Source organism: Bos mutus, chromosome 3 (assembly GCF_027580195.1).
Source record: "Bos mutus isolate GX-2022 chromosome 3, NWIPB_WYAK_1.1, whole genome shotgun sequence".
NCBI classification, from domain to species: Eukaryota; Metazoa; Chordata; class Mammalia; order Artiodactyla; family Bovidae; genus Bos; species Bos mutus.
In genome coordinates this window covers 91161182-91176769 of record NC_091619.1, presented here as the reverse complement: position 1 = coordinate 91176769, position 15588 = coordinate 91161182, and the positions used below count along the sequence as shown (strand labels likewise).

At 38.9% G+C, this 15588-nt stretch overlaps 1 long non-coding RNA gene across 1 annotated transcript in view; it reads left to right on the top strand.

Annotated features, from left to right (window-relative positions):
• Positions 1-318: 318 nt before the first annotated feature.
• LOC102283293 (uncharacterized) overlaps positions 319-15588 on the top strand; it is a 68502-nt gene continuing 53232 nt past the window's right edge. Inside the window, exons 1-2 of the long non-coding RNA XR_011463718.1 lie at positions 319-333; positions 5891-5939. This is a non-coding gene — a long non-coding RNA (uncharacterized lncRNA). The remainder of the gene's footprint in view (positions 334-5890; positions 5940-15588) is intronic.

Here is a 15588-nt window from a genome sequence, read left to right as displayed (position 1 = left end):
AGTGTGGTTAACATTTTTATAGGCTTATATTTTAACTTAGTTTTGTAACATGTCTGTATTTTTTGTATTTGAAATTCATTAAATATTGTTTATATTTTTAAAAAGGTCTTAATGACCCAGATAACCATGATGGTGTGGTCACTCACCTAGAGCCAGACATCCTGAAGTGTGAAGTAAAGTGGGCCTTAGGAAGCATACTACCAGTAATGCTACTGGAGCTGATGGAATTCCAGCTGAGCTGTTTCAAATCCTAAAAGATGATACTGTGAAAGTGCAGTACTCAGTATGTCAGCAAATTTCGAAAACTCAGCAATGGCCACAGGACTGGAAAAGGTTAGTTTTCACTCCAATCTCAAGGAAGGGCAAGCCAAAGAATGTTCAAACTACCGCACAGTTGTGCTCATTTCACATGCTAGCAAGGTAATGCTCAAAATCCTTCAAGCTAGACTTCAGCAGTACATGAACTAAGAACGTCCAGATGTACAAGCTGGATTTAGAAAAGGCAGAGGAACCAGAGATCAAATTGCCAACATCTGTTGGATCATCAAATAAGCAAGAGAGTTCCAGAAAAACATCTACTTCTGCTTTATTGACTAAGCCAAAGCCTTTGATTGTGTGAATCACAAAAAACTATGGAAAATTCTTCAAGAGATGGGAATACTAGACCACCTTACCTGCCTCCTGAGAAATCTGTATGCAGGTCAAGAAGCAACAGTTAGAACTGGACATGGAAAAACAGGCTGGTTCCAAATTGGGAAAGGAGTATGTCAAGACTGTATGTTGTCACCCTGCTTATTTAACATATGCAGAGTACATCATGAGAAACACTGGGCTGGATGAAGCATAATCTAGAATCAAGACTCCGGGAGAACTATCAATAACCTCAGATATGCAGATGACACCACCCTCATGGCAAAAAGCAAAGATGAACTAAAGAGCCTTTTGATGAAAGTGAAAGAGGAGAGTGAAAAAGTTGGCTTAAAACTCAACACTCAGAAAATCAAGATCATGGCATCCAGTCCCATCAGTTCATGGCAAATAGATGGGTAAACATTGGAAATAGTGAAAGACTTTATTTTGGGGTCTTCAAAATCACTGCAGATGGTGACTGCAGCCATGAAATTAAAAGATTCTTGCTCCTGGGAAGAAAAGTTATGACCAACCTAGACAGCATATTGAAAGGCAGAGACATTACTTTGTCAACCAAGGTCTGTCTAGTGAAAGCTATGGTTTTTCCATGTATGGATGGATGTAAGAGTTGGACTATAAAGAAAGGTGATGAACATTGGGGTACATGTGTCTCTTTCAATTCTGGTTCCCTCGGTGTGTATGCCCAGAAGTGGGATTGCTGGGTCATAAGGCAGTTCTGTTTCCAGTTTTTTGTAATACATAAATCATTGCCTGGTAAATGATAAACACTTAAAAATTATTTGCTGAATAAAATTTATAAAAATGAAAAAAAAAAAAAGGTAAATGCTGAAGAATTGATGCTTTTGAACTGTGGTGTTGGAGAAGACTCTTGAGAGTCCCTTGGATAGCAAGGAGATCCAACCAGTCTATCCTAAAGGAAATCAGTCCTGAATATTCATTGGAAGGACTGACGCTGAAGCTGAAACTCCATCACTTTGGCGACCTGATGCGAAGAACTGACTCACTTGAAAAGACTCTGATGCTGGGAAAGATTGAAGGCAGGAAGAGAAGGGGCTGACAGAGGATGAGATGGTTGGATGGTATCACTGACTCGATGGACACATGAGTTTGATTAATCTCGGGGAATTGGTGATGGACAGGGAAGCCTGGCATGCTGCAGTGCATGGGATCACAAAGAGTTGCACACAACTGAGTGACTGAACTGAACTGCCTCCAGTCTTGCTCCATTCATTCATTTCTCAACATTGCATTTAGAATGATCTAACCATCTAACCTGCAAGTCTTCTCAGCCCAGTCTTCCCAGGGAAAGTGAAGTCGCTCAGTCGTGTCCGACTCTTTGTGACCCCGTGGATTGTAGCCTACCAGGCTCCTCCCTCCATGGGATTCTCCTGGCAAGAATACTGGAGTGGGTTGCCATTTCCTTATCCAAGGGATCTTCCCGACCCAGGGATCAAACCCAGGTCTCCTGAGTTGTAGGGAGACGCTTTAACCTCTGAGCCACCAGGGAAGCCCATCTCTTCTTAAAGTAAGGTTTTAGTTTTCAAAGCAGTTTTATGTTCATAGCAAAATTGAGCATAAAGTACAGAGAGTTCCTTCCCTCCCCCCTTCCACCAACAGGCACAACCTTGTCCACTATCCGCCTCAGAGTGGCACATATATTACAGTCAATGAACTTGCACTGATAACATCATTATCACGCAAAATCCATAGTTTAACATTAGGGCTCACTCTTGATGTTGTATAGTCTATGGATTTGGACCAATATATGATGACATGTATACATTATATTTTCATACAGAGTAGTTTCACTGACCAGAAAGTCCTCTGTACTCTGCCTCTTCATCCTTCCCTCCCCTCAGTCCCTGACAACTACAAAACAATTTTTTAAACTGTCTCCATAGTTTTGCCTTTTCCAGAATGTCATGTAGTTGGAGTAATACAGTACATAGCCTTTTAAAGATTGGCTTATTCCTTTAGTAATATACACTTAAAATTCCTCCATGTTTTTCTGTGGTTTTGAGAGAGTCAATTCCTAGGCAGGTTGATAAGAAGTCTGGGGTCTCCGAGAAGGAGAAAGGGGTCTGGGGCTCTCAAGGAGAAGATAGGGGTCTGGAATTCTCAAAGAGGAGGAAAGGACAAATTTTTTTTTCCTTTGTATTCCTTAGTCTTAGTCACATAAAAAAATTTTTTTTCTTTAAGCCTCAAACTGATGATTACACAACAAACAACTCAGTTTAAACTCTGTACTAGGAATTATATAATGACAGTGTATCCTCCTTAAAGACAGTTTCTCCTTCCTGAAAACCTTCTGACTAATCCTGATATTTTAGAATGTATATTATGGGAGTAGGTCTGGTAGGATCTTTCTTTTGTTAAGTTCTAATCCTGTTACCCTAAAATGTAAATTGTGAGAGTGGGTCTGGTAAAATTTTTACAACCTTGAAACATTCTTTTGATTAATTGTAATAACCAATTTTAAAAAGTATATAACTCCCTTGCTGACACCAGCAAAGGAGGGTACTCTCTGTCCCCCTTCTGATGTTTATGTCAGAAGCTTTCTCTGTCCCTTTTTTTACTTTAATAAAACTCTGCTACACAAAAGCTCTTGAGTGATCAAGCCTGGTCCCTGGTCCCAAAGCTAAATCTTCTTCGGAGATCACGACTCTGACATCGTTCATCGTAAGCCATCAGTTTGGTAGTTCATATCTTTTTAGTGCTATATAATATTACATTGTCGGAGAAGGCAATGGCACCCCACTCCAATACTCTTGCCAGGAAAATCCCATGGATGGAGGAGCCTGGTGGGCTGCAGTCTATGGGGTTGCGAAGAGTTGGACACGACTGAGCGACTTCACTTTCACTTTTCCCTTTCATGCATTGGAGAAGGAAATGGCAACCCACTCCAGTGTTCTTCCCTGGAGAATCCCAGGGATGGGGGAGCCTGGTGGGCTGCTGTCTATGGGGTCGCACACAGTTGGACACGACTGAAGCGACTTAGCAGCAGCAGCATCAATATCACATTGTATGGTTTTACTACAGTTTTTATCCTTTTATCTACTAAACACACCTTAGCTGCTTCCAAATTTGGCAATTATAAATAAAGCTACTACAAACATCTGCGTGAGGTTTTTGTGTGAATGTAAGTTTTTAACTCATTTGATAAACACCAAGGAGCAGAACTGCTGAATCATTTGTTAAGAGGATGCGAAACTGTCTTCCACAATGGCTGTACTGTTTTGTTTTCCAAGAGCAATGAGTCAGAGTTCCTGCTACTCCATATCCTGTCAGCTTGTGGTGTTGCAGTGTATCTCATTGTTTTATTTCAGTCTTAAAAAAAAAAAAATTTCATTGTGTTCGAGTTAAAGCCCAGGTGTCATCAGAGGGCATCTAAGTTCATTTGTGAGTTGGCTCTAGAACCAGATTGAAGTCAATTCTGCTAATTATTCACTGTGTGTCCTTGGACAAGGACTTAATCTTGTTTACTTATCTCAAAATGGTGCTAAAAATCAGATCAGATCAGTCACTCAGTCGTGTCCGACTCTTTGCGACCCCATGAATTGCAGCACGCCAGGCCTCCCTGTCCATCACCAACTCCCGGAGTTCACTGAGACTCATGTCCATCAAGTCAGTGATGCCATCCAGCCATCTCATCCTCTGTCGTCCCCTTCTCCTCCTGCTCCCAATCCCTCCCAGCATCAGAGTCTTTTCCAATGAGTCAACTCTTCTCATGAGGTGGCCAAAGTACTGGAGTTTCAGCTTTAGCATCATTCCTTCCAAAGAAATCCCAGGGCTGATCTCCTTCAGAATGGACTGGTTGGATCTCCTTGCAGTCCAAGGGACTCTCAAGAGTCTTCTCCAACACCACAGTTCAAAAGCATCAATTCTTTGGCGCTCAGCCTTCTTCACAGTCCAACTTTCACATCCAAACATGACCACAGGAAAAACCATAGCCTTGACTAGCCAGACCTTTGTTGGCAAAGTAATGTCTCTGCTTTTGAATATGCTATCTAGGTTGGTCATAACTTTCCTTCCAAGGAGTAAGCGTCATGGCTGCAGTCACCATCTGTAGTGATTTTGGAGCCCAGAAAAATAAAGTCTGACACTGTTTCCACTGTTTCCCCATCTATTTCCCATGAAGTGGTGGGACCGGATGCCATGATCTTCATTTTCTGAATGTTGAGCTTTAAGCCAACTTTTTCACTCTCCACTTTCACTTTCATCAAGAGGCTTTTTAGTTCCTCTTCACTTTCTGCCATAAGTGTGGTGTTATCTGCATATCTGAGGTTATTGATATTTCTCCTGGCAATCTTGATTCCAGTTTGTGTTTCTTCCAGTCCAGCGTTTCTCATGATGTACTCTGCATATAAGTTAAATAGACAGGGTGACAATATACAGCCTTGATGTACTCCTTTTCCTATTTGGAACCAGTCTGTTGTTCCATGTCCAGTTCTAACTGTTGCTTCCTGACCTGCATACAAATTTCTCAAGAGGCAGATCAGGTGGTCTGGTATTCCCATCTCTTTCAGAATTTTCCACAGTTTATTTTCCACAGTTTATTGAGTGATCCACACAATCAAAGGCTTTGGCATAGTCAATAAAGCAGAAATAGATGTTTTTCTGGAACTCTCTTGCATAGTACCTACCTACTAGGATTGTTGTGAAGATTAAACATGTTTATATATATGAGGTGCTTAGTACAATGGGCAACACAGTAAGTACCCAATAAATGTTAGAAATAATAATCATTTGGTCCTAAGTAACCTTTCTGTCCTTATCACTTGCCATTCCCAACCATGTGTTTCAGCCTCTACAATATAAAATTGTTTGCCTATTTAATTGTCATAGTCTATCATTTCTAGGCCTTTGCTCTAGATTTTTCCTTTTCATTCACTCGACTAACTCTTACTCATTCTTAAAGACTTAATTTAAATGTCAGTGCCTCTGGAAAGCCTTTCTAGTCCCTGAAGCTGGGTAATTGTCACTCCCAAATCATTCTGTATTTAAGACACTGTGGTGTAAATGCCTGTTTTCCAGTAGATCGTAAGCTCCTTGAGGATATGAACTGTTTATTATTTATTATCAGAGTCCAGAAACACTGATAAACGCTCAGTATATTTTTGTTTAAATGAATAGACAGATGAATTGTTATGGTTGTGAGGAAGTGTAACTCTCTGTTGTGAGAAAATCTAACTATATTTTTTTCTATTTATTATCTCCTTCTATATTCTAATTCACAAAGCCTGGAGTTGAGAATGCACGAGACTACCCTGACTTGGCAAAGGAAGCAGGTAATATAGAACATTTAGATCTGTGACCATGGTGGTTTATTGTGTGTTCTGTCATGATTGTGGAGCAGCCTTGTAACTTTCGCAGGCAGCTTAATCAAAGGAGATGTTTTATTTTCAGGGCCAAGCAGTCTAAGCTTAAGTATGAGTTATTTAAGGGACATACAGACTTCCCACACGTGGAGACCTTGGAAGCTCTGTGGTCCCATGAAGTTGTTTAGGTACAGTCCTCCTCCTAGAAAGTCTTCCACTTCCTCCTATTTCTGCCGGCTTGATATCAGGCAACCCAAAAAGGGTCATTATGGCTTCTTATTAGACCCTCCATGCCTCCACAAATACCTACTGCAGTCAGTGTTCATAAATTAGATTCCTTTTCAACTCCATCGTGCAGCTCAGTGTTTAGATATTAGTATTCAGGGAATTGGAGAAGGCAATGGCACCCCACTCCAGTCCTCTTGCCTGGCAAATCCCATGGATGGAGGAGCCTGGTAGACTGCAGTCCATGGGTTGCGAAGAGTTGGATACAACTGAGCGACTTCACTTTTTCACTTTCATGCATTGGAGAAGGAAATGGCAACCCACTCCAGTGTTCTTGCCTGGAGAATCCCAGGGACGGGGGAGCCTGGTGGGCTGCTGTCTATGGGGTTGCACAGAGTTGGACACGACTGAAGCGACTTAGCAGCAGCATTCAGGGAATTAGAGTATCTTTGTTCCCCAGAAGGAATGTTAGTGAGATTTGATTAGCTGATGTTGATTCTCTGGGTGGACAGTATTCATTCAATGTTTATCTTTTGGTTTTTAAATCTTCTCTTTTAAAAAGTAATTTATTTATTTTAATTGAAGTCTAATTACTTTACAATATTGTAGTGGCTTTTGCTATACATCTACATGAATCAGCCATGGGTGTACACGTGTCCCCCATCCTGAACTCCCCTCCCACCTCCCTCCCCATCCCATCCCTCAGGACTGTCTCAGTGCATCGAACTGTCTCTTACATCAAACCTGGACTGGAAATCTATTTCACATATGGTAATATATATGTTTCAATACTGTTCTCTCAAATCATCCCACCCTTACCTTCTCCCACAGAGTCCAAAGGTCTGTTCTTTAAATCTGTGTCTCTTTTGCGTCTCGCATATAGGGTGTTCGTTACCATCTTTCTAAATTCCGTATATATGCGTTAATATATTGTATTGGTGTTTTTCTTTCTGACTTACTTCACTCTGTATAATAGGCTCCAGTTTCATCCACCGCATTAGAACTGATCCAAGTGCATTCTTTTTAATAGTTGAGTAATAGTCCATTGTGTATATGTACCACAGCTTTCTTATCCATTTGTCTCCTGATGGACATCTAGGTTGCTTCCATGTCCTAGCTATTGTAAACAGTGCTGCGACGAACATTGAGGTACACATCTCTCTTTCAATTCTGGTTTCCTCAGTGTGTATGCCCAGCAGTGGGATTGCTGGATTAAATGGCAGTTCTATTCCCAGTTTTTTAAGGAATCTCCACACTGTTCTCCATAGTGGCTGTACTAGTTTGCATTCCCACCAACAGTGTAAGAGGGTTCCCTTTTCTCCACACCCTCTCCAGCGTTTATTGTTTGTAGACTTTTGGATAGCAGCCATTCTGACCAGCATGAGATGGTACCTCATTGTGGTTTTGATTTGCATTTCTCTGATAATGAGTGATGTTGAGCATCTCTTTATGTGTTTGTTAGCCATCTGTATGTCTTCTTTGGAGAAATGTCTGTTTAGTTCTTTGGCCCATTTTTTGATTGGACCATTTATTTTTCTGGAATTGAGCTGCAGGAGTTGCTTGTATATTTTTGAGATTAATTCTTTGTCAGTTGCTTCATTTGCTATTATTTTCTTCCATTCTGAAGGCTGTCTTTTCACCTTGCTTATAGTTTCCTTTGTTGTGCAAAAGCTTTTAAGTTTAATTAGGTCCCATTTGTTTATTTTTGCTTTTATTTCCAATATTCTGGGAGGTGGGTCATAGAGGATCCTGCTGTGATGTATGTCAGAGAGTGTTTTCCCTATGTTTTCCTCCAGGAGTTTTATAGTTTCTGGTCTTACATTTAGATCTTTAATCCATTTTGAGTTTATTTTTGTGTATGTTGTTAGAAAGTGTTCTAGTTTCATTATTTTACAAGTGGTTGACCAGTTTTCCTAGCACCACTTGTTAAAGAGATTGTCTTGTCTCCATTGTATATTCTTGACTCCTTTGTCAAAGATAAGGTGTCTGTAGGTGTGTGGATTTATCTCTGGCCTTTATATTTTGTTCCATTGATCTATATTTCTGTCTTTGTGCCAGTACCATACTGTCTTGATGATTGCAGCTTTGTAGCATAGCCTGAAGTCAGGCAGGTTGATTACTCCAGGTCCATTCTTCTTTCTCAAGATTGCTTTGGGTAGTCAAAGCTTTTTTTTGTATTTCCATACAAATTGTGAAATTATTTGTTCTAATTCTGTGAAAAATACCATTGGTAGCTTGATAGGGATTGCACTGAATCTAAAGATTGCTTTAGGTAGTATACTCATTTTCACTATATTGATGCTTCCAATCCATGAACATGTATATTTCTCCATCTATTTGTGTCCTCTTTGATTTCTTTCATCAGTGTTTTATAGTTATCTATATATAAGTCTTCTGTTTCTTTAGGTAGATTTATTCCTAAATATTTTATTCTTTTTGTTGCAATGGTGAATGGAATTGTTTCCTTAGTTTCTCTTTCTGTTTTCTCATTGTTAGTGTATAGGGATGCAAGGGATTTCTATGTGTTAATTTTATATCCTGGAACTTTACTATATTCACTGATTAGCTCTAGTAATTTTCTGGTGGAGTCTTTAGGGTTTTCTATGTAGAGGATCATGTCATCTGCGAACAGTGAGAGTTTTACTTCTTCTTTTCCAATCTGAATTCCTTTTGTTTCTTTTTTTCTCTGATTGCTGTGGCCAAAACTTCCAAAACTATGTGGAATAGTAGTGGTGAGAGTGGGCACCCTTGTCTTGTTCGGACTTTAGGGGAAATGCTTTCAATTTTTCACAATTGAGGATAATGTTTGCTGTGGGTTTTTCTTATATAGCTTTTATTATGTTGAGGTATGTTCCTTCTATTCCTGCTTTCTGGAGGGTTTTTATCATAAATGGATGTTGAATTTTGTCAAAGGCTTTCTCTGCATCTATTGAGATAATCATATGGTTTTTATCTTTCAATTTGTTAATGTGGTGTATTACATTGATTGATTTGTGGATGTTAAAGAATCCTTGCATCCCTGGGATAAAGCCCACTTGGTCATGATGTATGATTTTTTTAATGTTGTTGGATTCTGTTTGCTAGGATTTTGTTAAGGATATTTGCATCTATGTTCATAAGTGATATTGGCCTATAGTTTTCTTTTTTGTGTGGTATCTTTGTCTGGTTTTGGTATCAGGGTGATGGTGGCCTTATAGAATGAGTTGGGCAGTTTACCTTCCTCTGCAATTTTCTGGAAGAGTTTGAGTAGTATAGGTGTTAGCTATTCTGTAAATTTTTGGTAGAATTCAGCTGTGAAGCCATCTGGTCCTGGGCTTTTGTTTGCTGGAAGATTTCTGATTACAGTTTCAATTTCTGTGTTTGTGATGGGTCTGTTAAGATTTTCTGTTTCTTCCTGATTCCGTTTTGGAAAGTTATACTTTTCTAAGAATTTGTCCATTTCTTCCAAGTTGTCCATTTTGTTGGCATATAGTTGCCGATAGTAGTCTCTTATGATCCTTTGTATTTCTGTGTTGTCTGTTGTGATTTCTCCATTTTCATTTCTAATTTTGTTGATTTGATTCTTCTCCCTTTGTTTCTTGATGAGTCTGGCTAATGGTTTGTCAATTTTATTTATCTTCTCAAAGAACCAGCTTTTAGCATTGTTGATTTTGGCTATGGTCTCTTTTGTTTCTTTTGCATTTATTTATGCCCTAATTTTTACAGTTTCTTTCCTTCTACTAGCCCTGGTGTTCTTCATTTCTTCCTTTTCTGGTTGCTTTAGGTGTAGAGTTAGTTATTCATTTGACTTTTTTCTTGTTTCTTGAGATAAGCCTGTATTGCTATGAACCTTCCCCTTAGCACTGCTTTTACAGTGTCCCATAGGTTTTGGGTTGTTTTGTTTTCATTTTCATTCATTTCTATGCATTTTTTGATTTCTTATGTGATTTGTTGGTTATTCAGAAGCATGTTGTTTAGCCTCCGTATGTTGGAATTTTTAATACTTTTTCCCCCCTGTTATTGACATCTAATCGTATTGCATTGTGATCAGAAAAGGTGCTTGGGATGATTTCAATTTTTTTGAATTTACCAAGGCTAGATTTGTGGCCTAGGATGTGATCTATCCTGGAAAAGATTCTGTTGCACTTGAGAAAAAGGTGAAATTCATTGTTTTGGGGTGAAATGTCCTAGAGATATCAATTAGGTCTAACTGGTCCATTGTATCATTTAAAGTTTGTGTTTCCTTGCTAATTTTCTGTTTAGTTGAGCTATCCATAGGTGTGAGTGGGGTATTAAAGTCTCCAACTATTATTGTGTTTTTGTTATTTTCCCCTTTCATACTTGTAAGCATTTGCCTTACATATTGTGGTGCTCCTATGTTGGGTGCATATATATTTATAATTGTTATATCTTCTTGGGTTGATCCTTTGATCATTATGTAGTGTCCTTCTTTGTCTCTTTTCACAGCCTTTATTTCAAAGTCTATTTTATCTGATATGAGTATTGCTACTCCTGCTTTCTTTTGGTCTCTATTTGCATGAAATATCTTTTTCCAGCCTTTCACTTTCAGTCTGTATGTGTCCCTTGTTTTGAGGTGGGTCTTTTGTAGACAGCATATATAGGGGTCTTGTTTTTGTATCCATTCAGCCAGTCTTTGTCTTTTGGTTGGGACATTCAACCCATTTACATTTAAGGCAATTATTGAAAAGTACGACCCCATTGCCATTTACTTTGTTGTTTTGAGTTCAAGTTTATACACCTTTTCTGTGTTTCCTGTCTAGAGAAGATCCTTTAGCATTTGTTGAAGAGCTGGTTTGGTGGTGCTGAATTCTCTGAGCTTTTGCTTATCTGTAAAGCTTTTGATTTCTCCTTCATATTTGACTGAGATCCTTGCTGGGTACACTAATCTGGGTTGTAGGTTTTTCTCTTTCATCACTTTAAGTATGTCCTGCCAATCCCTTCCGGAGAAGGCAATCGCACCCCACTCCAGTACTCTTGCTTGGAAAATCCCATGGATGGAGGAACCTGGTAGGCTGCAGTCCATGGGGTCCCACAGAGTCGGACACGACTGAGTGACTTCACTTTCACCTTTCACTTTCATGCATTGGAGAAGGAAATGGCAACCCACTCCGGTGTTCTTGCCAGGAGAATCCCAGGGATGGCGGAGCCTGGCCGGCTGCCGTCTATGGGGTCGCACAGAGTCGGACACGACTGAAGTGACTTAGCAGCAGCAGCAGCAGCCAATCCCTTCTGGCCTGAAGAGTTTCTATTGAAAGATCAGCTGTTATCCTTATAGGAATCCCCTTGTGTACTATTTGTTGTTTTTCCCTTGCTGCTTTTAATATTTGTTCTTTGTGTTTGATCTTTGTTAATTTGATTAATATGTGTCTTGGGGTGTTTCGCCTTGGGTTTATCCTGTTTGGGACTTTCTGGGTTTCTTGGACTTGGGTGACTGTTTCCTTCCCCATTTTAGGGAAGTTTTCAACTATTATCTCCTCAAGTATTTTCTCATGGCCTTTCTTTATGTCTTCTTCTGGGACTCCTATGATTCAAATTTTGGGGTGTTTGACATTGTCCCAGAGGTCTCTGAGGTTTTCCTCATTTCTTTTAATTCTTTTTTCTTTTTTCCTCTCTGCTTCATTTATTTCCACCATTCTATCTTCTACCTCACTTATCCTATCTTCTCCCTCAGTTATTCTACTGTTGGTTCCCTCCAGAGTGTTTTTGATCTCATTTATTGTATTATTCATTATTGGTTGACTCTTTTTTATTTCTTCTAGGTCCTTGTTAAACATTTCTTGCATCTTCTCAATCCTTGTCTCCAGGCTATTTATCTGTAACTCCAGTTTGTTTTCAAGATTTTAGATCATTTTTACTCTCATTATTCTGAATTCTTTTTCAGGTAGACTCACTATCTCATCCTCTTTTGTTTGGTGTGGTGGGCATTTATCATGTTCCTTTACCTGCTAAGTGTTTCTCTGCCTTTTCATCTTATTTAGATTGCTGTGTTTGGGGTGGCCTTTCTGTATTCTGGCAGTTTGTGGTTCCTCCCTGTAGGTGGAATGATTGGATGAGTAGCTTTTCAAGGTTTCCTGGTTAGGGAAGCTTGCGTTGGTGTTTTGGTGGGTGGAGCTGTATTTCTTCTCTCTGGAGTGCAATGAAGTGTCTGGTAGTGAGTTTTGAGATGCGTGGGTTTGGTGTGACTTTTGGCAGCTTGTATATTAAAGCTCAGGGCTATTTTCCTGTGTTGCTGGAGAATTTTCATGGTATGTCTTACTATGGAGCTTGTTGGATCTTGGGTGGAGCTTGGTTTCAGTGTAGGTATGGAGACTTTTGGATGAGCTCTTATCAATTAATGTTCCCTGGAGTCAGGAGTTCTCTGGTGTTCTCAGGTTTTGGACTTAAGCCTCCTGCCTCTGGCTTTCAGTCTTATTCTTACAGTAGCTTCAAGACTTCTCCATCCATACAGCACCGATGATGAAACATCTCCTTTTGAAGACAATGGACTGTCTTTCTGGGTGCCTGGTGTCCTCTGCCAGCATTCAGAAGTTGTTTTGTGGAATTTGCTCAGTGTTCAAATGTTCTTTCGAAGAATTTGTGGGGGAGAAAGTGGTCTCCCCATCCTATTCCTCTGCCATCTTAGGACCGCCCCCTCCACTAACATTTCATACAGTGCTGGTCTGCTGCTGCCAAATTCTCTCAGGTTTTGTATGTTCAAATAGGTCTTTACCTTATTTTTTGGAAGATATATTTGCTGAGCACGGAATTCCATTTTAGCTTCACTTTTTTTTTTTTTTTAAGTACTTTAAGGATGTTGGTTCACTGCATTTTTGGTTTTCATTGCTTTTGTTTTAAAGTCTGCTGTCATTCTTATTTTTTGTTCCTCTACACTTAATGTGTATTTTCCCTTGATTACTTTTAAGGTTTTCCTTTGTCACTGGTTTGAGACAATTTTATTATGATGTACCTTGGTGTAGTTTTATCATGTTTTGTATGCTTGAGGTGTGTTGTGGTTCTTGGATATATGCATTATATAGTTTTCATCAGATTAAAAAATTTTTCATCCATTACATCTTAAAATATTTTTTCCCTAAATTTTGTTTCTGTCTTCTCCTTTTATGGGACTCCAATTGCATATCCACTAAACTTTATTGTTGTTCCTCAGCTCACTAATTTTGTTTATTTTTTTTTTATTTTGAGATTTTCCCCCCTCCTTATGTTTTAGTTTACTGCTTCTTCAAGTTTACTAAACTATACTGCATTGTCTAATTTGATATTAATTCCACTGAGTTTACTTTTCATTTCAGACAATGTATATTTTATCTCTAAAATTTCATGTGGATCAGTTTTTAAATACATTTCATATTTTTCTTTGTTATGTTCATGCTTTCTTCTACCTTTTTGAACAAATGGAATATTCGTAGTAATGGTTTTAAAGTTCTCATCTACTACTTCTGTTATATGTATCTTTTCTGTTGACTGATTAATCCACTCTTAGCAAGTTGCACTTTTCTGCTTCATTGCATGCTGTGTAACCCAGGTGGTGCTAGTGGTAAAAGACCTGCCTGCCAATGCAGGAGTCGCAAGAGATGTGGGTTCAATCCCTGAGTCAGGAAGATCCCCCGGAGGAGGAAATGGCAACCCACTCCAGTATTCTTGCCTGGAAAATCCCATGGACAGAGGAGCCTGGTGGGCTACAGTCCATGGGGTTGCAAAGAGTGAGACTCGACTGGGCACACACACGTGCACGTGTAATTTGTGATTGAATGCTAGACATTGTAAATTTTACTTTGTTGGTTGTTGAATTTTTATGTTCCATTAACTTTAGGAGTTTTTTAGGATAATTGTTTTTTTAGAACTGGTTTAATCCGTTTGAGATTCGAATCCAAATCTTTAATCCATTTGAAGCTTTTTAGCTTCAATGGAATGGACTTTATTATTCCAAGGCTAAACGGACACTGCTACTGATGCAGTAACCTCAGGATTTCACTGATGCCCTTTGTGTTAAAAGATCTTACCATTGTGGTTTTGAGAATAAAAATCATTCCTGGCACTAAGGGAACATTGGAAATTATTCTGCCTGCTCCTTTCCAGTGACTTTTCCCCTGGTCTTAATAGTGTTGATTAGACTCATTGAAAACTCAAGGGGAACTCTCTTCAGATTATCAGAGAGCTCTCTTCTATCCATTACTCTTCTCTGCGAGTTCTTTCAGAGATCCCTGTACTAAGCTTTATATTGTACATTGTCTGAAAACATTTGCTTTCTATATTTTGTCCAGGTTTTTGGCTTTTTTAGATAGAAGGGTAGTCTAGTGGTTAAACAATCTGCCTGCCAATGCAGGGGACAGGGGTTCAGTCCCTGAGAAGATTGCACATGTGGTGGGACAACTAAGTCCATGCGCCACAACTACCGAAACCCACACACTCTAGAGCACATGCTCTGCAGCAAGGGAGGCCACTGCAGTGAGAAGTCCACAGCTAGAGAAAGCCCATGTGCAGCAAAGAAGAACCAGCACAGCTAAAAATAAATAAAAATTTTTTAAAGTAAAAAAAAAAAAGTTAGAAGGGTAAATCTTTTTTCTGTAGTCCATCTTGACTAGAAACATGCATTGTGTATCTTTGTTTTCATTCATACTTCTTTTCATCTTAGATATGAACATTTTCTGTATTTTAAGGTGTTTTTGTTTGTATTTCTTTTTCAAAAAAAATTTCTACCTATGGGAATCCAAATACATAATTCTATATACTTAAAGACTTCTGTGTTCACAGATTACACAGTACCCGTTTATCAGCTCATTTTGTCTTTATTGTTTGGACTGTCAAATTGCTTTTCGTATTTAACTAAATAATTTTCTTCTTGTAAGCCTGTTTTTTCTTATGTTGAGGTTTTTAAACATTTAAGTATGATTCATTTACAGTGTTGTGAGACAGTCTGCTGTGCAGCAAAGTGACTCAGTTGTATACATATACACATTTTTTTTATATTCTTTTCCATTATGGTTTATCACAACATACTGAATCTAGTTCCCTATGCTATACATTAGGACTTTGTTATTTTTCCATTCTAAATTTAATAGTTTGCATCTACCAATCCCAAACACCCAGCTCATCCCTCTCACTCTCTACCTTCCCCTTGGCAACTGCATGTGTGTTCTCTATGTCTGTGAGTCCATTTCTACTTTGTATATACGTTTATTTGTGCCATATTTGAGGTTCAATGTATAAGTGATATGGTATTTGTCTTTCTGACTTATTTCACTTTGTATGATAATCTCTAGTTGAATCCATGTTGCTGCAAATGGCATTATTTCATTCATTTTTATGGCTGAGTAGTATCCTCTATTTTATATATATATATATATATACACACACACACACACACACACATATACATACATACACAACATCTTCCACA